Genomic DNA, 21,545 nt, shown 5'->3' with positions numbered 1-21,545 from the left:
TATGGTGGATCTGTGTGCCAGCCTCTCTAATAGATCACCCAGGCCCAGGGCATACAGGTCATCACTTGGGCCAAGCTGCCTTCCCCAGAGACAAACACCAACAAGCTCAAGGTCTTATCACCCTGGGGGATTGAGCCACCACTCTTTATAGAGCTCATGTTTCATTTAACTAAGAAAACACATTTTAAAATCGATTTTCTCTCAAAATACACTTGGGTTTTGTAGATGAATACAGAAAATAGTTTTCTAAAGTTAAATAATTCCTTGGAGAGAGTTTGCAGAGCAGCCTCTAAGTTAAACATACATATGTATATAAGCCACATGTCTTTCTCCATCACTCAATGAGGTCTCTTTATAATTTAAATTAGGTGAGATGAAGAAGGCAAAGGGCCTACACCACACTCAAAACTTTCCCTTTTTATTCTGACTCCCTTTCTTCCTAAAGATCCCTTCCCTCAGACGCTTCTGTGAATAATTGACAAAGATATTGAACCAGTTAAGTCCAATTTTAAAATTAAATTACGAGTAATATAGTCAAAAATTTTTTAACAGAAAAAAGTTCAAAATTACAAAAAACATGATTTGAATTATTTGTACCTAATCCCTTAGCTTCATTTTTTACAACACTCTTTGAATTTATTCTTTAATAGATTAAAAAATTGAAAAGAAAGTGTTTATTTCCTTTCAAAGAGAGAAATGTTCAAAGACACCATGGAGAAAGGCAGAGAATGTAGAGACTGTAGAAAGCCATTCTGTGTAATTACATTTGTAGAATAATATTTGTAGAAAAAACTAAGATTTTCTACTTAAGATTAAGATTAAGAAACAGTGATGTAGACCAAATCATTGTGCTAGAAGAATAAATTATGTTGCTACATGATTTCTACTCAAAATATTTTTCTAAATACAATTATAGAAAATACGAACAAATAATTTAGAAAATAAATACATCCCAGTCTCACAGCACTTAGATGAGATTTTTGTAACACTATTGCTAATATTTTTATTATTTCCATCCAGTAATTTTTCTATATATAGACACATTTAAATACATTTATTTTTATAAGTTTAGAATTTTATGTAAGTTTGTATATGTTTCTGTGAGCATCTGTGTATCTATATGTGTAAAAATGTGTATATGTGAGTATATGTGCATATACATTCAGACAGGTGTGCACATCTGTGCATGTATGTGTGTCATATGTACATGTGTGCATGTGTATATATGTATGTTTTATATGTACATGTGTATAATCATTTATATATTTGTACATGACCTATGTTAGTTCAGGACTCTTCTCCTCTTCTTATAAAGCCATGTACATGGGGCATGTACAAATAGAGAAGATTTTCTGTTTATCAGTATGTGTGCATGTGTCTTTGTATATTCAAATATAGGTATGTGTACACTTGTGTCTGTGTATGTGTGTATGTGCATTCATGTTTGTGTCTGTATACCTGCATATGTGTGTGTACTTTTACTAAAAACATATGTGGTACTGTAATTGTCATTTAACTCTAAAGAATTTTTAATATTGGTTTTTTATTCTTTGTTCTTTTTGATCTCATATATTTCTAGTCTTATGTTCCATAATTTAAAAGATCAAATAGTTTTACAAAGTTTGTTATAGAAATCTCACCATATTTCTCATTCCTTTTAAGTAACTAATTTAAATTCAGTGAGCCACATCTTCTGTTATTTGACTTAATGTATCTAAAGAATATACTTAAATTGTTAAAAATCTCTAGTCTTAAAAATTATATATTGACTTCTCCAAATATAATATGGATTCTTAGCTGTTTTTTACCAATTCTTTGCAACACCACTCCCACCCATCCTAACACCCCCACACTTTTCCCAATATACTTTAATTTTGGCTAGATCGGTAGTCATGCCTACTTCAGTATGTCCATAAATATTAGCCACCATTGATTATATTGTTGCCTGAACAACATACTATTTTCTTATAGCTTATTTTCTGTGAGCTCATCATTACTTCACAACCAAACTTTTTCAGCGGTGAAACTCTCATTACAAGAAGTTGAGACACATTAGGTATGCTGCCACTGTTACCTGCTTGATGAGACCCTTACAGATTTTCTTAGATGCCTCAGGCTGGACAGAAGGGATTCCCGGCCTGCTGGGTACCTGTCCTTTTAGAATCTTACCATCATCCTGAGGATTCCATTTACTTCTGTTGCATTGGATCCTCTATTTCTTGGATTCCTTACTATTCTCCTTGATTTACTCCACCGATTTGGTGGGACATATCCTTTAGTGGTTTCCTGAGAAAGAGCGTGTTATAGGTAAAGTTTTAAAATATTCAGTTTTGATAATTTCTTAATTAACTCCCACAATTAATTTGATTGGGAATAGATTCTCAGTTAGAAATAGTTAATTTTGAATAAATTTCTACATTGTTTTCTAGTTTCCAAGGGTGTGATTGAGGTATATAATGACTATCGAACCTCTGATTCTTGATTCTCTCTCTCTCTCTGTGTGTGCATTATACATGTACATATATATATATACTATATATATATATATTCTGTCCCCATAATCACATAAGATATTTTCATGTAGTTTCACTCAATATATTAGGTGACTAGAGCCTGTTCACTTTTTAAACACTTCTTTTTAATTTCTGGGAAAATATTTTCCATTATTTCATCGATAATTTCCTTTCCTCCCTTTTCTTTCTTCTCTCAGAAACTCATTTCTAGGGTTAAATATTAGGTTACTGGACCTCCTAGATGGGTTCTGTAATTTATCTTTTCTCTCACATTGTCATCTCATTTTCTATGTGTTGACTTGCAGGATATAGGATTCTAGTTTGACTTTTCTTTTTTTCTTTAAAAAAAAATGGGTTTTAAATATGTTATTCCATTGTCTTATAGTCTCCGTTGCTGTTTTCTGATGAGAAGTCAGCCATCATTCTTACTATTGTTTTCTCTATTTAATATGTTTTGTTTTCCCTGGCTACTTTCAAGGCTTTCTCTTTATTTTTGGTTTTTGCATAAGACCCAGAGTACTGGTTCTCTATCTCTTCCCCATATTTAGGCAGATAAATAGATTTCTCTCTGATGTCTTCCCTCCAGCAAAGGTCTATGTATTGCTTAGCTGTTGCTGCACAACACTCTCCAAAACTTAATGGCTTAAAACATCAAAGATTCATTTTCTGAGAATTTCTCTGAGTCAGAAGTCTGGGAGCCACCTAGCTAGACAGTCTGGCTTTAGAGTCTCTCACAGGACTGCAATCAAGATATGGCTGAGTTGGGAGACATCTCAGGATGTGACTGAGGAAAGAGACTTCTAATCTCTTAAAAGAACTTCCAAGTTCATTTACACGGGTCTCTCTACAGTGCAGTCTCATTAGCAACCTAGAGAGAGTAAGAGAGAGCAATGGCAAAGAAGGAAGACAGATTTTCACAGGTAACCTCAGAAGTAATGTCACTTTTGCCACCTTCCATTCATTACAATCTAGTTAATATGCCTGGCCCAAACTCAAGGGGAGAAGATCACTCAAAGGCATGAATATCATGAGACAGGGATCACTAAGAACATCTTAGAAGCTGCCTATGACAGACTGTATCTGTCTCCTAAACTATATAAAGTGCCAGAGCTCAAGTGGGTTTATCTAGTTCTCCTCTGACCTCAGATAATAGCAGACCCAGCGTACCTGTATCTCAGATAGGGGTCCCTACCTTTACTCTTTCAAGAGAGCACTTAATAAGGTCCTTGGAGAAGAGATAATAGGTAGTTATAGGTTCCTTTGTGTCTGGGGCCCTCCAAGATACCAATCAGTCCAGACCACAGTAAGCCTTTAAATTTTTATTAAAAATTCACTTACAGGCACAGTCACCTGTGTCTGTGGTGCTTCCACCTTCTCATGTTACTCTGCCAAAGATGAAAGCAGAATCTCAACCTGGCCAGAAAAGGCTGGTAATTTCTGGATTTTTTTTTCATTAGGTTACCTTGTGATCTCAGCTTTCTCACGGACATAAAATAATTGTCATTTTGTATATCATCTGGTTAGTTATAATTACTAAAGTAAGGAAGACCTTCTACTATGGCTTTCCACGTATTACGTGGAAGCAGTGTGTTTTCCAATTTCCTCCTCCATCCCCATGTCTTCTTTCTACTTAGCTTTGTCCTGTGGCTTTACTTCTCAAATGATAAAATTAAAACTCACCTTATTGTTATTTTGGTGAGGTTCTTTGAGAAAATGATGCCAAACATGTCATTCAGCTCTTCATCTAGTATATATATTTGTGAAAAATAATTAGTTAGAAGCACTGGGCACAGATGGTCTGTGGTTGGTTGTTTAATACTGAAGTGTATAGATTTGAGTGTGATACTTTTGTATTTTTTTTTGGAGACCGAGTCTCACTCTGTCACCCAGCTGGAGTGCAGTGGCAAGATCTCGGCTCACTACAACCTCCACCTCCCAGCTTCAAGCAATTGTCCTGTCACAGCCTCCTGGGTAGCTGAGACTACAAGGCGCCTGCCAATACGCCCGGCTAGTTTTTGTATTTTTAGTACAGACGGGCTTTCACCATATTGATCAGGCTGGTCTCGAGCTCCTGTCCTCAGGTGATCCACCCGCCTCGGCCTCCCAAAGTGCTGGGATTACAGGCGTGAGCCACAGCACCCGGCCCTGAGTATAATACTTTTATAATTCTTAATCTTGTTGACTTTATGCAATAAATGCAGCTATATATAATATTTTGCAGCCACATATAAACATAATTTTTAAAAACTGTGAGACTTCCTTTGTGACCTAAAATATGCTGAATTTTAGTGAATTTCTGAAATGTTTGGAAAAAATTTATTCTCTATGTCTTGGCTGTAAAAATACTATTTTATCTATTAGATAAATCTTAATAACATTATTCGAGTCCTTAATATTCTGCCTTATTTTTATCTATATAACCTATTAATTTTGAGAGAAGTGTGTTAAAAAACTTACTCTGATTATTGACTTGTAAGCTTACTTTTACATTTCTAATAGATTCTGTAGTACGTATTTTATCATTGTGATATTATGGTTATAAGGTAGCCTTGATAGATTGTATATTTTGTCACCATAAAATGTCTCTCTTGGTTCTTTATCTACCTGTAGTTAGTTTTAGTTTTGGAAATATCTCTATTTGTTCTTTTTCTGTTTTTAGTTAGCTTTGTATTTATACATCTTGTTCAATTTCTAAAGTCTTTAAAACAGCTTTATTTTCTTGAGAATATCCATTTGTTGAAGAGAATGTCCTTTCCCCTTTGAATTGTGTTACCAAATTTTTTTAAAAAATCAGTTGACCATAAATGTTAGGGCTTAGTTTTGAACTTTTAATACTGTTCCATTGATTGTATGTCTGTTCTTATGCCATGCCACAGTGTCTTTATTCTCTAGCTTTATAGCACATTTTGAAAGCTGGTGCAGATCAAAGACTTAAATGTTAGACCTAAAACCATAAAAACCCTAGAAGAAAACCTAGGCAATACCATTCAGGACATAGGCATGGGCAAGGACTTCATGTCTAAAACTCCAAAAGCAATGGCAACAAAAGCCAAAATTGACAAATGGGATCTAATTAAACTAAAGAGCTTCTGCACAGCAAAGGAAACTACCATCAGAGTGAACAGGCAACCTACAAAATGGGAGAAAATTTTCGCAACCTACTCATCTGACAAAGGGCTAATATCCAGAATCTACAATGAACTCCAACAAATTTACAAGAAAAAAACAAACAACCCCATCAAAAAGTGGGCAAAGGACATGAACAGACACTTCTCAAAAGAAGACATTTATGCAGCCAAAAAACACATGAAAAAATGCTCACCATCACTGGCCATCAGAGAAATGCAAATCAAAACCACAATGAGATACCATCTCACACCAGTTAGAATGGCAATCATTAAAAAGTCAGGAAACAACAGGTGCTGGAGAGGATGTGGAGAAATAGGAACACTTTTACACTGTAGGTGGGACTGTAAACTAGTTCAACCCTTGTGGAAGTCAGTGTGGCGATTCCTCAGGGATCTAGAACTAGAAATTCCATTTGACCCAGCCATCCCATTACTGGGTATATACCCAAAGGACTATAAATCATGCTGCTATAAAGACACATGCACACGTATGTTTATTGCGGCATTATTCACAATAGCAAAGACTTGGAACCAACCCAAATGTCCAACAATGATAGACTGGATTAAGAAAATGTGGCACATATACACCATGGAATACTATGCAGCCATAAAAAATGATGAGTTCACGTCCTTCATAGGGACATGGATGAAATTGGAAATCATCATTCTCAGTAAACTATCGCAAGAACAAAAAACCAAACACCGCATATTCTCACTCATAGGTGAGAAGTGAACAATGAGAACACATGGACACAGGAAGGGGAACATCACACTTCGGGGACTGTTGTGGGGTGGGGGGAGGGGGGAGGGATAGCATTGGGAGATATACCTAATGCTAGATGACGAGTTGGTGGGTGCAGCGCACCAGCATGGCACATGTATACATATGTAACTTACCTGCACGTTGCGCACATGTACCATAGAGCCTAAAGTATAATAATAATAATAATAATAATAATAAAAAAAAGAAAAAAAAAAAAAAAAAAAAAAAAAAAAAAAAGAAATTTATTATTGAAAATAATATATATTATTTTTATTCAATAATTTCAATAACATTGAATAACACATTATTGAAAATATATGTATATTAACAAATATAAAAAAAAAAAAAAAAAAAAAAATACAATCCCAAACACCATAATCTCAAATACTGAAATCTCAGAAGATCACAATCTCTAAAAATCAGACTCCTTAAAGTCTAAAAATTCCTAACATCTAAAATCCCAAAAATGATAATTCTGAAAGATTAAAATCCCAAATGTTGAAATTCTTAAAGCCAAATTCTGGGGAACGTTTTAGTACATTTTTAATTGTGCACAGTATAGTTGCATCATGTTAAGTGGAACTATCACCTTGTTATTGTATTTATTTGGAAATTAAGTATAACTTAAGAAGATGTGAATGGGTGACAGGTTGACAAAGGATAGATTTGTCGACTTAATTTTAGGTGTCGACTGGATTAAGGGATACCTAGAAACCCAGTAAAGCATTATTTAAGGTGTGTCTGTGACGGTGTTTTCAGAGAAGACTAGTGTATAAGTCTGAGAGGACTAGGTGGGGAAGATCTGCCCTCAGCGTTGGCAGGCTCCATCTAATGGGCCAGGATCCTGGAGAGAACAAATACATAAGCCAATTTGATCTCTCTCTGAGAGCTGGGACAGACTTTTCTTCTGCTGCCTTGGGCATCATAACTCTAGGCTTGCTGGCCTTTGGATTCCAGGACTTCCACCCCAGCTACCCCCCAGGTCCTGAGGATTTGGTGTGCAAACTTAGAGCTACATCATCAGCTTTCCTGGTTCTGAGGCCTTCGGACTTGGACTGAGCCACTCAACTGGCATCTCAAGGTCTCCAGCTTGCTGACAGCCTGCTGTGGGACATCTCAGCCTCCATAACTGTGTAAGCCAATTCCCCTAATAAACTTCCTCTGATATATCTATCTACATGTCCTATTGGCTCTGTATCTCTGAAGAATCCTGACTAACACAGGTTTGGTACTGGGGAAGCTGAATATCATTTCCTCTTACTGTATTCGTTACAACACAGTGGACGAGATCTGTGAAATTGTTCCCTCACAAAATGGCTTTGATAAGTTAAGGGTACAAGGCTACTTAATGGTGAAAGATAAAAGTTTAAAAGCTAATTATTATTGGTTCTACAAAAGCAGAAAATTGCTTACTTGCAATGGCCCAGCAATAATCAAACTTTTAAAAGGGTGGCATATGCTTACACAATTTGTACATCACAATGACTCCCCAAATACAAATGCAATGAGTGTTTCAAAGATCATAGAAGTGAAAACACATGCAAAAAATACAAGAAATTTTCCCTGCCAAATTGTTCAATCATGTACGACATCTGCCCCTTCACCCATAGCACCAATTTGCTATGCTATGCATTTTATCTTCACATAATTTTCACTACTGAAGATATAAAGTGCGGAAAGACTTTTAGAGTGCTGTAATTCATTTTGTGCACTTTTTGCAAATTTGACTCAACGAAAGTGCATTACCACAACATGGACACTGTGTGTAAGCATTGTGTATGCATGTAAAAATGTGGACACTTCCTCACTAAATAAAAGGATGTCCTTTTTATACATCTGCATAACGTTTGTTAATGATAAAATTTCTTGAGATTTCAGCTCTTTGGGTGACTGCATACATAGTGGTGACCCATTGTGTTTTTGATCCATCTAATCAAAAGACTTAGGTTGTCGGCCAGTTGCAGTGGCTCACGCCTGTAATCCCAGCACTCTGGGAGACCAAGGCAGGCGGATCACTTGAGGTCAGCAGTTAGAAACCAGCCTGGCCAACATGGCGAAACCCTATCTCTACTAAAAATAGAAAAATTAGCCAGGCGCGGTGGTGCATGCCTGTAATCCCAACTACCCGGGAGGCTAAGGCAGGAGAATCGCTTGAACCCGCTGCGAGGCAGAGGTTGCAGTGAGCCAAGATTGCACCACTGCCCTCCTGCCTGGGAGACAGAGCAAGACTCTGTCTCAAAAACAAAACAAAACAAAAAACAAAAAAAGACTTAGGTTGTCCACAGTATTTCAAATAACTGCAGTTAAAAAGCTGGGTGCACACAATTACCAACCATAGTGATATTCATTTATACATTTTACTTTTTGACTTGTTTCTTCATGAGTACAGTTTATTTGCCCATAACTGTTATATCCATGTAATTGTAATTAGTATAACTGAGTGGTTATGTTTATAAAATATGTAATTACTGCCTATTTTATCATGTAAAGTGGCCTATGAAGTGTTCTATGATTTTTTTATGTTTCTCAAATAAATACCCCTTTAAAAATGTAAGTAAATATCTTTAAAACATTTTTAGAATTATATTTTCAGGATTTTGATCTTTCCAGATTATGGTTTTCAGAATTTTAAACTCTAGAGATTTTGATCTTTTGGAATTATGGCATTAGGGTTTGTGTCCTTTGGGATTATGGGCCAAACCCTTTGAAATAAAAAAGTGTAAGTTCTATGACTTGGTTTATCTTTTTCAAACCTGTTTGGCTGTTCTAGGTCCTTTGCGTACTCACATACATTTTAACATCTCCTTGTTAATTTCTGCAAAAAAAAAAAAAAAAAAAAAAAGCCTGAAGTGAATTTTATACAGATTGCATTGAATTTAAATTTTTAAAATATTTTTATCTTATTGACGCTATTATATTTGAAATTGTTTTTATAATTTCATCTTTGACTATTCATTGCATGTAGAAATAAACTAATGAATTTTGTATTTTGACCCCGTAACTTTGCTGAATATATTTATTAGTTCTAGTAAGTGCATTAAGAATTCCTCAGGATTTTCTACTTACAAGATCATGCTATCTATGAATAAAGTCAGTTCTACTTCTTACCTTTCATCCTGAGTTCCATTTCTTCTCTTTATTGCATAGGCTACAACCTCTACTATGAGGTTGAATCGAAATGGAAGGAAAGGGCATCCTTGCCTTTTTTCCAACCTTAGAGGAAATGCAGTCTTTCACTAAGTTAGATGTAGATTTTTCATAGATGACTTTATAAGAGTACCATTCTATTCTATCATTATTTGTTGAAAAATTTTATTATTTTGGCTTTGTCTCATTTTTTAATCTGTTGAGATAATTATGTAATATTGCCTTTTAGCTTATTAATATTGTAAATTATGTTAATTGCTATTTTTATATTAAATCAAGCTTCTATTCCTGGGATAAACCTCATTTGTTTATGGTGTATAACCCCATTTATCTATAGCTGGAGTTGGTTGCTAATACTTTGTTGAGAATTTTTGTATTTATATTCCTGAAGGGTATTGGTCTATAGTTTTCCTTTCTTACAATGTCTTTTACTCTGGTATATAACACAAATACAGTCCCCTTAGAATGAGTTGGGCAGATTCCCTTTCCTTCTGTTTTTTCCTTTTTTTTCAACTTACACTTCTTGTGGATGAGTTTGTGAAGGAGTACTATTATTTCTTCTCTATTTCATAGATTTTTCCAGTGAACACATCAAACATGGAATTTTGTGTGTGGGAAGATTTGTAATTATTAATTCAAATTCTTTGCACATTATATGTCTATTTAGATTGTGTATTTTATCTTGAGTCATTTTTGATAATTTCTATATTTCTAAGAATTTGTCTATTTCAACTAAGATGCCTAATTTGTTGGCATAAATTTGATAGTGTCCATTAATAACACTTCTAATTTTTATAGGATTAGTAGTGATGTCCTCTATTGTATGAATGATTTTTAAAACATGTATTTTCTTAGTTTATTTTTTGGTGAATCTATCCAAAGATTTGTCATTTCTTTTTATACTTTTGGTCCTCATTTGCTACTTTGTCTTATGTTAAATAGATATTTTATGTTGTACTATTTTAATTTGTTTGTTGTTTTATTCTATTGCATCCTTTAATTAATGTATTTATTGTTTTCAAAAGTATCAGGTTGGTAAAAAATTTTGCATATTTTTAAGTTATTTTCTTAGTATTGCTCTAGGAATTACAATATACACTGTCTCTTATCACAATTAATTTCAGATTAGTACTTAATTTCATTAAAATACAAAATATTTGCCTCAATATAACTCAATTTCTTATCCCTTCTTTGTGCTATATATACATGCATATGACATATTTTATAGCATATGAAATCTTTATACAATTTCATACTTATTGTTACATGCAATCATCTATTAAATCAGTTAGGAAAAAGAGAAAAATATATATTTACACGGGCTTTTATATTTGCCTATATAATTGTGTTTTTTAGTGATCTCTATTTATTCATGTGAATTGGAGATAATATCTGCTTTGACTTCTTTTTAGCGTAAAAGACTATTATTTCTCCTAAGGAAGGTCTACTAGGAATACATGCTATCAGTTTTTGTTTTTCAGAAAATGTCTTTGCAACCTTCACTTTTGAATGGTAGTTTTTATGGATGTGTATGTGTGTATCTTGGTTGAATTTTTTTCTTTTGGCACTTTGAATATGTCATCCATTGTTTTCTGCCCTCCATTGTCACTGTTGAGAAGTCAGCTGTTAATCACATTGTTGTTGTCTGTGTGTGATGAGCCTTTTGTTTTTCTTCTATTGCTTCATTTAATATTTTATCTTTGTCTTTGTCTGTCAATAGTTTGAATATAATGTCTAAGTATGTATCTCTTAATTTATCCAACTTGCATTTCCTTGAAATTCTTGAGTGCAAAAAATAAATATTTTGCAACTAATTTGGGAAGTTTAAAGCCATTTTATTTTCAAGTAATTTTTCTGTCTCATTCCTACTCTTCTTTTTCTGGGACTGTCCTTGCACATATGCTAATAAATTTGATGTTGTTTCACAGGTCTCTGAGGTTCAATCCTTTTTTCCTCATATTCTTTACTTACTCTTCTTCAGATTGTATAATTTCTATTGATCTCTTTTTAAGTTCACTGTTTCTTCACTATATTTTTCTTATGATAAATTTTCTCTAATACACTTTAAAAATTTAAGTTATAATATATTTTAACTCCAAAATTTCCACTGAATTCTTTTTCTAAAATCTCTAACTCTTTATTGATAGTCTACCACTCATTATTGTCATATGTTTTTAAAAATTCTTTAGTCATGATTTTCTTAAGTTTTTGAAACATATGTAGTAACCATTTGTATCTGCTAGGCACAGTATCTGCTCTCCTTCGGAGATACTTTTTATTGATTGAATTTTTTCTATGTATGAGTTACACTTGTTGCTTTCTTGTTACTTGACATGTCTCATACATTATTTTGTGGAAAACCAGGCATCTTGTTAGATAATATATTAAAGAAATCATTGATTCTGGGTTTTCCTACAAGGTTTTTTTTTACTGTTCTGTTCTGTTCTATTCTTTTTGTTTGTTTCTTTTTCTGTGACCTGCCTGGTCTCATTCTCCTGTCTGTTACTTCCACAGTGTACAGCTCCTGAGATATCTGCTCATTCTAATTTGTTCCTGTTTTTATTTTTAAGCATAGCTTCCTAAAGCTCACACCTAAGTCAGCATATATTAATAAAGAGCCACTGGCTGGCCCGGTGTTTTGCCCTGAAACCTTGAGCTGATAAGTCTTTCTGCATTTGTTTTCAATGAATGTATACTATGCAATATATTCAAAGTTTTGAAAGTTTACAAATATACCTCAGTTTTGTTTTGTTTTCCCCCAGGCCTCCTCATGTCTCCTCTGCATGTATGGAAGACCTCATATTTATCCAAGGGAGTAGAAACAGAGAGGGCTCTCCTCATTCTATCCTGTGCATATAAACAGTCTTGCAAGTGAATACTGCCTTCTAGTCTGCCAGGACTATGTCAGAACTCGAGAAGGCATACTACGGCTATCTCAGTCCTCCGAGTTCCTTGTCAAATTTGTGGTTTGTCTGTTAATCTTGCTTAACTCAACTAATATTGTAACTTTAGGTTGCAATGTTGGCCTCACATATTCTTTTGCCATTGAGATCACCACTGTTTCATACCCAGAAACATAGCATATTTCTGACTCTGCTCCAAAGAAAGTCAACCTTCAAAAATATATCTGCTGTTTTTTGCAGCTTTCCTGGCCCTTGTAAAACTACCACACCTATAAACCTGTCAGAACAGCAATATGAAACTATTATTTCATTTGCTTCATGCATCAGTGTTGTGGTATGTGGTATGTGAAACTATTTTGTGTTGCTTTTTTATGTGTTTTTTAATTTAATTTTTAATTTTTGTTATCTAGAAAGTTCCTTCAGCCTTATTCTGCAATTGTTTAAATTTCCCAATGTGAGGTTACATTTTTCTTTACCCTGCTTATCATTCAGTGAGGGCTGTCAATTTAAAGATCTTTTTTGGGCAGGGGAGGGATCTATGAAATATTTCACTGATTATTTATTTCCTTCCTGTGTCTCTAGTCTTTCCTTCTGGAACTTCTAATAAATGGATGTAGAACACCATGTTTTTCCATTTTTTTAATTTAAGGTTTCCAGATTCTCCAATTTGCTCTTCAGTGGTGTTTTTACTATATATTCTATTATTAATTTTTTAATCTATACAATTAATATTTTTAAGTGACTATTTGGTTAATGATAAGATAGATATATTTTATGACAGTATCATTTCTTAAAGATCTGTTATTGAAAGCCTCTTTATTATGGTATTAAATCTGCTTGTTAGGATTGATGATGCCTCTTTTTAATTCTATAAGTTTTTCTCAGGTGTTTTCTAGTCTTTTGTATGGGTTGTCATCTGTGTTTCTAGATCCCTGTAAGCATGTGTGTGAATGCTATAATTTAATATTGCCACCCTCCTTTATGCCACCAACCATGGAGAAGCAGTAGAAGGCAGTAATCAGCAATGCACAGAAATACTCATTTTCAGTAGATAGTGATGACCATACTACCTGGAATTTCCAGCCTTCCAGGGCACTGCACTGTCTTTCAGGCCTCACATCTTCATTTTCTCTGATTGTCTGGTACAGATGCTTCTGATACCCTGAGCTTTGCACAAAAGGCATGAAAGACAAGAGATCAAGTAGCCTCAACAAGCAGATGTGATATCGTAACCACCCAGCCCTGAGTAGTTTCATGATTCTTTTCTGGCCCCTGTGATACTTCCATTTCTTCACTTGAAAAGTCTTCACTGCCTTTGTATTCTTTTCAGCTAATTCTTCCTTGAGTCTGTTATAGGCTATTTTTTTCTTCAATAGAATCTTATCTGCCTACTGTTTTTTGAGTAATTCTCACAATATCTGGTGTATTAAGGTCACACTTTCTGTTCCGCTACACCCTTCCAAAGACTGTCATAGATTTAATATTAAAAACTTTTTTGTTGATTCTATCTGTGCTACCTGCCAATTTTAAGTATGCTAATAAACCACTTACTACTGTATAATGATTTTTTTCACAATATTGCACAGTCTTGCCTTTTTTTGCCCATTGCGAAACCAACAAAACCTAGCACATTGGAAGTTAATAAATGTTGAATGAGTGAAATATTTCTTGGAACAATTAATTTTAGTGCCTAAGTAATTTTAATATATACATGTAGTTTAATATCTTATAATTAGAAATTTATTTAACACTTCTGAAAATATCATTTGTTTCTTAAATTTTAGTATAATAATGCTTCAGTCCACACTATCTCTCTGTCTTGCCCTCTAATCAAATCTTACTTATTTGTTTGCTGCTCACAATTGCCTCTGCAGGATGTAAACAGTGGCAGTTCTTAAGGCTGGCTTGGGATGGAGGCAGCTTTAGCCACTGGATTGTACTTGTCAGTGGCCCCATCAAAAAAAGCACTCCCAAAACAGGCAATGTAAATAAAAATTAGTCCTGCTTCACTTCCTCCTTCAGCTGTGGAATGGAAGTAAGTGTTACCCGAGGTGTCATTATCGGCCCTTGGTGCTTTATGGTTCTGAATAACCCTTCCTCTATGGACTGAGGCTGATGCTTTTAACCATGCCTCACCTTCAGAAGCAGTGGCTATAGCAGCAATAGTTAATTTTATAGGTTTACATGGGTATCACAGGGTGCCCAGATTAAGTATCCTTTCTCAGTGTATCTGTGATGGTGTTTCCCAAAGAGAATGAGCATTTGAATTGGTAGACCCAGGAAAGCAGATTGCCCTCCCCAGCGTGGAATGGCATCATCCAATTCACTGAAGGCCTACATAGAACACAAGGTGGAGGAGGGAGGAGTTCGCCCCTTTGTCTCTGCCTCTCTGCTTGAGCTGGAACATTTCATATCATCTCATCTTACCCTCAGATTGTCTCCTTTGGTTCTTAAGCCTTGAGACTCAGACTGAATCACACCACCGGCTTTTCTGGGTCTGCAGCTTACAGATGGCAGACTGTGGGACTTCTCAGTCTATAATCATGTGAGCCAATTAGTGTAACAAGTCTCCTCTTATCTATAAATAATATATAATCATTATATATAATATAGTATGTAGTATATATGAGATATATATATATAATATACAGTGATATATATAATTATATGTTAAATATATTTTTAATTGGTCCTGTTCCTCTGGAGAACCCTAATACACCCATTATGGAAAGCAAGTTGACACACACTCCCTGTGGGCCTTCCTTATGTCCCATATGGTCGCTGGGGCCATGGAGATAGAGGAGAGGAGACAAACATGATTTCTGTTCTCATATTGCAGACACACATCAGAGTAATAGAAAAAGCAGGCCTAAAAGAGGCAAAATCAAGACTGAATTCAAAAACATGTATATATACATGAAGAAAAAAGGAAATGACATCGTGATAAGTGTTAAGTCAGAGGAAATTTCTGAGACATTATCCCTAACTTATTTAGGATACAGAGCAGATACAGAGTGGAAGAGACATGTGCATGAAGAATTATGAATGTACAGAATATTTCAGTAAAATGGCAGCATCTTACTTATCATAGGGAGACACTTGAAGTTATATAAGAATGTATTATGCTTTACATTATTGTGTATTCTAGACACTATAGTGTAAAAAATATGGTATATAATCTCTAGTATAAAGACTATGGTATATAGTCTTCAAGAATTTACTTGCTTTTTAAAAGTAGCGTCAGTGGTACTAGTAATATTGACAGCAAGGGTGTGTGTGTGTGTGTGTGTGTGTGTGTGTAAATAAATTGGCTCACACAGTTGTGGAAACTGACAGGTCCCATAATCTGCAGGTGGAAAGCTGGAGACTCAGGAGAGTAGTTGCTATAGTTCCAGTCTAGGTCTAAATACCTGAGAACTCGACAGCCTATGGTGTGAGTTCTAATCCAAGGGCAGGAGAAGACTGACAGCCTGCCTAAATCAGTTAGGCAGAGGAAAGCAGTAAATTCTCCCTTCTTCAGCCTTTGTGTTCTATTTGTGACCTGACCAAACTGGATGATGCCCACCCACACCAGGGAGTGCCCTCTGCTTCACTCAGGCCACCAATTCCAATGCTAAGCTCACTAAGAACACCCTCAAAGACACCCAGAAATAATGTTTAGTCAAATCTGGCTAAACATTGACACATAAAATTAATTATCACAGAGTGCTCAACTGACACATAAAATTAATCATCATAGGTGCTTGCATCTTGGGCCATTGCTCCTCTAAGCTCCTCCCCAACCCCATCACACACTAGGGCTCCTGGGAAGCCAGACCAGATAGCTTTTCACTCACATATGTCCCCACACTGCAAGAGTGCTGACCGTACCTAGTACCCCACACCCACGCTCACGGGATCCACAGCAACCAACAAAACAACACAAAACAAACAAACACCCACCACCATTCCCTCTTTTACATACACCCACTCTACTGATAGGGCTGTTTAAAAATAACAAATACATATGTCCTTCATCGCTTATAATTCAAGTCCACTAAATAACAATGCTGTGTATAAATAATATTTAGCTACATTTTCCAGATGAAGAGTAGCATTCAGAGAAGATAAATAGATTCCCCAAGTTCACACAGCAATATAATGACTTAGGTCTGGTGTCCCATGAGTTTCCAATATCAACACATCATGCTGTAATGATGTATCAATGTAGCCTCACCAATTATCACAAATGAACCACTCTTCTGGGGAATGTTGATGATGGAGGAGGCTGTGTGTGTGTGGCACTGGGAATATATGAAAAATCTCTGTACCTTCCACTCAATTTTGCTTTGGACCTAAAACTACTCTAAAAAATAAAGTATATTTAAAAGAATTGCCCTCTGAAATATTGGGCAAATTCTAAGGTCTTGCTCAGGGGACAGATCAAGGGCTGGTTCCCCACATCCTTCCCCTTAGCTATCTCAGCACCAGTTTCTACGATTTCTATGGGTGATCTGGGTTGGGCATCTTAACTTTCCGGCTTCTAGAGGAAACAGAAATTCATGGGATTGTGCTGAACTTCTGGCATGGTTTGAGGTATATTCATGGTTCAGCAAGCATGTTTTAAATTATGTCTGTGATAGACGATTCCCAGTTCTGCACCCTAGAATTTCATGGTGGGTGAGAGTTTGAATTCCCATTGGTCAGTAGGTATTTTTGCTTATGATTCAATTGAGACACAGCTAGAGTTCTCAGCTCCAGAATTCTCCTCTCGGTAATATTCCTCACACATTCTCATTTTTCTGTCTTATATTAAGCATTTGTCTCTCTGCAACCATCTCATCTGATCTCAAGAAATTACTCTAAGTAATATTTGGAGCTAAAGGAATGTCTCAAACTTGCTTGTTTTGAATTTTTTTAAAGGGTCAGAGGATTAAAATAATACAATGTTTTTAGATTTGAAAAACTTTAATGACCAGGCTTACTTAAACAAATAAAAATGAAAGATTAAAACAAAATATATTATGTAAACCAAAGATGCAATTGTTTAGTTGTTATTGCTGTTGTTGAGAAAGGCAATTTAGTGGGATTAAGAACTGAGTAGAAAATCACAAATGACAGCACAGCTTTGTTTTCTGCATCTGTCTTATTACCTTCCCACACTCTGATTCTAAACCCCATTTGTCTTAAGGATGTTTTTTAAAGGTTATTTCCCATATCCCACTTCCTAATAACCTTGACTTCGTTCATGAATATTTTTGTACATCTACAAGATGTGTAGCATTGCATCAGGAGCTCAGGATTCAAATACCTAATTTATTTGTCATCCCAGTTCCTATGAAGCAGGTTTTTTTTTTTTTTTTTTTTTTTTCACGAGAATGCACAGGCTCAGAAAGTCCAAATGATTTGCCCAGGGTCATGGAGCTAGTAAATAACAGAACAGAATATAAATGTATGACCTACCTCAAACCACCGAACCAGACTGACTCTTCAATATATCAGGCTGCTATAGTTCTCAAAATCTACTCACTCCAGTTTTCTCACACACAAAATCTTAAGAAAACTAATGGACAAGAATCCTGGTATGTTTTCTGTTTGCCCTCATGATATTCACAGCTGATATATTTTTAAGGATCTCAGCTTTAAATATCAAGAGAATATTGTATCTTAATTTATCTGATTACAAGTTAAATCCTATCTATGAGATACATACACACTAAGTACATTCAATAAGAATATACATCCAATCATCATAGAATGTTCAATATAACTTAATCACACTCAACGAGTTTAATAAAGCCAAGAACTAGCATATATTAAGCATTGACTCTGAAATATGTCAAGTACTTTTGCATATTTTGCCTCCTTCAAGCTTCCCAACAATGTTATTTATTATTTACATTTGACAGATAAGAAAAGTGAACATTAGAAAATGTAAGTCAATGGTGGAGCAAGACACAAACTTCTGAATCTGAGTCCAAGGCCTGTGTCTTTAACCACAACATTCATATGCCTATAAAAGGAGGAAATCAGGATTTGTAGAGTAGGCACACATTTTGTTATTGAGCAGGAATAAGAATGCAGGCCTCTATATGCCCACTGCAAAGTGTACTCTGCCTTCAGATAGCTTAAGTTCCTAGGTATAGCCTTATTGTTAAGCTGTAGATTGCTAAGACCTAACCTATAATACAGTGCTTCAAACTGTGCATTTCAGAGTCCTGGCATTTCTACCTGCCTCGTGGACTAGTTATCATTTTAGAATGAACCTTTTGCAGTGCTAATTCCTGGGCTAAATAACAATAATAATGATGACAATAATAAAAATATTCAGTGGTGGTGGTGATGATGATGACAATAATGATGTTATCACTACAGTTTCCATTCCAAGTGGCCTTGTTTGTCAGAGAATTGAGCAGAAAGCAAATTGGAAATCTGAAATGAAAAGGGTTAGCTGGTAAATTGCCATGTGTGAATCTGCTTTGATTTTTGCATTTTCTGTAAGACAATTTGAATTCTAAATGGCACCCCAACCCAGAGAGTGTGAAATCTGAAACTTGCGCTGTGAAAGTCATACAACTGAGCTCTGATAAGTAACCTTAAATAATTTGAGATCTAATGCACCATTAAGATCATTTCTGTTACCATCTTGTAACAATTGTGTGGCCAATTTTAATAGATAGATTTCCTTTTAGAAAGGCTGGGGCCTTCCTCCGGCCCTGAATGGCACGCCTGGACTGTGAGATGCCAATGCATATAACATCTAGCCATAGTGGAAGAGTGATTATTCTTTAAAAGTTTCAATTAAGCTCCTCTTTTGATCTTATTTAGCTGCCTTGTAAGTTGGTTAGATGGAGACTTCAAACTTTGTGAACACATGGTGGGGGAGAGGTTTATGTGCCTGCCTCTTCTTGCTCTCTGTACAAGAAGAACAAGGCTTTATCAGGCTCCTTCTCCATAGCAGATGAATATAAACTCTATGGGATACTTTATAAGCAAAACAGCCCTGCCTCAGAAAGAAATAATTAATCCTCAGAAGAAAAAAATTATCTCTAAGAAAGGAGATTGAGGCTGAGCATCCCAAAACTAAAGAGACTCAGGGGTATGATACCAGGCAGTGAATCAGACATCAAAATATGAACTACTGCCATAGCTGAAAAAAAAAAGGCAGAATGTCTTTTCATAAAGGGATAACTCTTATCTCCAACTTCATATCACTGCTTTAGAAAAATGGCAGTATGCATGCAATATGAAATGGTTCTTCCACTAGCAAATTTTCAGAGGAGAAAATTTAGTTTGAATCAAGACCCAAAACTATGCCTTGTAACAGTAAGGTTTCACTCAGAAAATTAATATAAAATAATTAATTTAGACTCTGGTACCTAGAAGTGTTATGAGTGGCTCATTCTGTCCCAGACAAGCCACCACTGATTTTCTGAGCCAAAACATGGGGATCCTATACCATCCATACATCAGAGCATAGCATGTGGCTGCTGTGGGCAGGGCACAGACTGACAGAAACCCAGGGATAGAAGTGCTTCTGAGAGCTTAAACTTTACAGGGGCTCTAAGCATACAGAAAACATCCCCGTCATGCTTTTGCCAGCTTCTACTCATGTTCCTCTGGAATCTGCACTTGCACCAAATATCCCAGATCCAACACTACCTCTTAAAGCCATACAGACCAAGCCCAATCCTTCTATATCTATGAAAGATGCTGTAAAGTTACTTGCACATTTGTCACCTGAGATAAATTTCAGTAGTATAAGTTATTATGGTCTGAAAACTCATAGGTGGAAAGTCCTTTGCTGGGTGCTTTTCCAATTTCATTCATTCCTTGGCAGCCAATAAATGAAATGGCTACTCAGCCTTTTCTCCATGCTACTCATCTTGAGTCTTTAAATGGGACTATTTTCTAAATGAGCCTCTTTTAGTCGTACTAATGTAGGGCATTTTAAAGTGTCACAACCTTTTATTTTTTGAGTGGAGTTTTGCTCTTGTTGCCCAGGCTGGAGTGCAATGGTGTGGTCTCAGCTTACTGCAACCTTTGCCTTGCCTCAGTCTCGCAAGTACCTGGGATTACAGGTGCCCTCCACCATGCCTAGCTAATTTTTGTATTTTCAGTAGAGGGGGAGTTTCACCATGCTGGGCAGGCTGGTCTTGAACTCCTGACCTCAGGTAATCTGCCTTCCTCAGCCTCCCAAAGTGCTGGGATTACAGCCACTGTGCCCAGCCTACAACTTTTGTATGATTTAATAACAACCCTGTTAGTTATTACACTTCCCATTTTACATATGAATAAATAATGCATCACAGTTTAGTAACTTTCACCAGTTCACTTAATTGTTTAGCAGGGAGATAAAATTCAAAAACATTTTGCCTACTTCCAAAATTCAGAGTCTTAGCACTATACTATACTATCTCCATCTCTTTTCACAAGAGAGGAGCATACTAAATCTAAAGAATAAAATTCAGTAAAATAATAATAACAATAATAACCCTTTCTCTCTCTCTCTCACAGTCTCTCTGCCTTTGTTTTGGTCTCTATCTCTGTCTGTCACATGCACACAGACACTGACCCCTAGGCACTAGAGCAGTTCAGAAAGAGTAATCTATATGATATGATAAGGGAGATCAAGAGGCTTTCTTTATCCCAAAATATACTCTCAATAGTGCTGGTGTTTTGGTTCCTGCAAGTCCCATTACTTTCTCAGGTACTTTTGAATTAGGAATGGTCTCCAAAAGGTCCTTGTTCTTTTGCACATCTGCTCAACAGTTCATTAATATAAGGTCCATTAGAAATGGATTACCATTTGCTCTGCATACTTTCCATTGGGAGAAAAAGGAAAAAAAAAAAAAAAAAAAGGTCACCAAAGTAAGGATGAGCAAAACAAAGCCCAAGACAGGGAATGAGGAAATAAAAAATGAATGACAGCAATAGTCCTAAGCTATCCATGGGTGCCGGAACACGTGGATCATGGTACTTTGTAGGATACCATGAAATGAAATTTACAAATTTTAATGCACCTTCAAAGAATAATTTTAGAAGTTTAAAACAAAACCTTTGTTTTTGCAGAAAAAAATTACAGCCTCCAACATGGATTGGTTTCTGCATT

At 35.6% G+C, this 21,545-nt stretch overlaps 1 long non-coding RNA gene across 1 annotated transcript in view; it reads left to right on the top strand.

The window, feature by feature from the left end:
- The first annotated feature begins 2,234 nt into the window (after positions 1–2,234).
- LOC129006512 (uncharacterized) overlaps positions 2,235–21,545 on the top strand; it is a 71,603-nt gene continuing 52,292 nt past the window's right edge. The window contains exons 1-2 of the long non-coding RNA XR_008492016.1: positions 2,235–2,307; positions 14,888–14,999. This is a non-coding gene — a long non-coding RNA (uncharacterized LOC129006512). The remainder of the gene's footprint in view (positions 2,308–14,887; positions 15,000–21,545) is intronic.

This window comes from Pongo pygmaeus, chromosome 8 (assembly GCF_028885625.2).
Source record: "Pongo pygmaeus isolate AG05252 chromosome 8, NHGRI_mPonPyg2-v2.0_pri, whole genome shotgun sequence".
NCBI classification, from domain to species: Eukaryota; Metazoa; Chordata; class Mammalia; order Primates; family Hominidae; genus Pongo; species Pongo pygmaeus.
This window is presented reverse-complemented; position numbering and strand designations above follow the sequence as displayed.